Below are 2,615 nucleotides of genomic sequence, written 5' to 3' on the forward strand. Positions count from 1 at the left end.
CCAGAGGTGTGTTTATGTTCACCAGGTGTTCTGTAGCCATATTCTAGTGACCATCCATGCTATTGGAGAAATTTATTTATTTTGGTATTGTTTCTGATAGTGGGGAGGGGTAATTCATGTGTTGCCATGATTTCAGTGGAAGTACAATAACTTGTAGTGATAATCAGGGTGGTTAATTGTATATGCACATTTATTCTGAGTAATATCAACTCTATTTTGCATAGAGACCATTCTGATTTAAGAAAAATGAGGATTAGTGTTTCTAGAGTTAACCCCACAACAAACTCGCTGCTTTAACATGGACTTTCAGGCCTCATTGACACAGAATAGACAAATATTTCTTCATGGAATAGCCAGTTGCATTGGATAGTTACTTACATGTAATGTAAGACTTTAATTTTATGATGAATTTGCAAAACAACTGGGATCTGGGAATAGCTAGCAGCGTTATAGGGAAAATGTCAGGGAAATGTCAAGTGTAAAACCAGAAGAAAGTTGTGTTTTTTGCTGTGTTCTTGCAAATGTCGCAGGGACGAGGCAAACTCAGCCTGGCTTAGTGTTTTCTGCCGGTCTCTGTGGCTCTTCTCCGTGCGAGGAGTGCGACTTGTAGTGGGTTGTTGGCTTTCCTGGGAGTTTGTATTTTGACAGTTAATGCTTGTATGGATGTCTAATGAGGGGTGAACTTGAGCTGTAGACTTTTTATCTTGGTGGGGGCCCTAAAAAGATCTGTCCTCCAGCCAGCTGTCCATTTTCATGAAATGCAGAGAAATACATCTCTTGTGAGGAATGGTCTGCAGTTGAATTGGGCTGGAATGGGCCTGAGGAGGTTTGCAGGTGGGCATGTGGGCAAACTCACTGAACTTGCCAGCCTACTTTTCATAAGAAGTAAAGGTAAAACTTAGGCTCAACACTAGTTAGGAATCATGCCCTCTAAAAATTGTGAATAGTAGGTGCCATTTCCTCTTTTTCCTTCCCCAAACACACATGAATGTAAGAATGAATTGTCCTTAAGCATTTTCATAAATGGTTTTCATGTGGCAAACAAGTTTTTCAGTGTTAAGCAGTGATGAAACAGCCTTTGTTTAGCCTTCCTTCCACTAATAGTGTGATTTCCTTCTCATGTCTGTTTATGGCTCTGAGAATTACCTTGTAATAAAAAGATGCTCGGGTGATAGTATGTTAACAGAGATTGTTGAATTGCCTTTTTTCTTCTGAGGTGAACCCAGCCTGGTTCAGTTGTCGACTGTCTCTTCCGCCCCCTCCCCAGCAGAGTTTTCAGTGTTTGGAATGGAATGTGCATGTGCTGTCAGCTAAAAATGATTTAGCAAGTAGTTTGCCCACCATAAACTGGTAAGAGTCTGAGGTGCCCATAACCTGGGTTTTTAAAGCTCCAAACCATATTGCCATTCTTTTTGGTTTGGTTGGTTTTTGTTATTGTTTACTGTTTCTTGCTGGGCAAAGTGAACTTGTAGTCACCTGCCCAAAGCATTAAGTTCTGTGTGCTCTGGCTAATTATGAAATGCATTTGTATACCCCTTGACAAACGTAGGCGAGAATGAATTCTGCACATGACCTGAGGATCCTTCTTGGAAAGGCTGGTGTTTTCTTGGAATTTGGTTGCTGATTTGCAAGTTCAGAGGGATTCGAGAGGCAACTCAAAAGTTCTCATTGTTGCTAGTTAAAGTTCAGCTTAGGCTCTTAGGTGGATCAAACTTCTAGTTTGTACACCAGCGTGACCTTCTTGATGTGTTTTTTTTTCCTTATTGCAACATATTGGGTTTATAGGCGCTTAACTGTTCCCTTCTTAATAAACAGTGCTCTATAGCTGTTGAGACTCATCTCTTCCCAGCATACTCATCGGCCCTCCGTTAATGACTTCTCTAAAATGTAAGTCAGTTGAGAGGTCTCTTTCTCCTATTTTATTTTTTTTTCCCCCAGTTGATGTGTGAGGGATGTATATGGATGATTAAAGCTTATAGTTTTGTGAAATGATGCCATTTAGGAAGCATGTTTGAAGTGTTGAGCGTGCAGAGAAAGTCTTTTATATCAACGCAAGCTTTGGGAGGAGGAGGAGGAGGAGGAGATGTTTTTCTATGTATAGAAACTTCCCGTATAGGATGGCAAAAGAGAAGGTTGCAGGGGGATTGCCTGTCTCTTTAAGTGGGTTTATAATTGGCTAGGAATTTTTGTCAGCTTAGTCACTGCAGCATTCAGCGGATGAGGGAAAAAAAACCACAGGCCCCAACCGTTACAGGCCGTGGATAGGCTCTGTCATCCCAAAGGAATGCATGTGAACAAAACACTTTGTGCGGTGCAACCGTTGGCCTAAACAGTATTGCATTCTTAAAGCAGGCTCTGAGTCACATGGAGCAGATGGATTGTTTCACTAAAATGGAAGTTATGTATCACTGAGCACTCGGATTGAGCTTTTAAGTGTGTGGTTCGAATAGGTCACGATATGTGAGTGTGATGAAGGGGTGTAAAGGTGGAAAAAAAAAAATCAGCTCCTTGTTGTGTGGTTGAAATAGTTTCTGTGGCATTAAAGAAGGCAGGAAAGTCTTTTGCTTTGTTAATTACTGGGCTGGCACACCGGTCTAAAGGTTTCTGACAAGCAT

Source organism: Antrostomus carolinensis, unplaced genomic scaffold (assembly GCF_000700745.2).
Source record: "Antrostomus carolinensis isolate BGI_N321 unplaced genomic scaffold, ASM70074v2 scaffold34919, whole genome shotgun sequence".
Taxonomy (NCBI): Eukaryota; Metazoa; Chordata; class Aves; order Caprimulgiformes; family Caprimulgidae; genus Antrostomus; species Antrostomus carolinensis.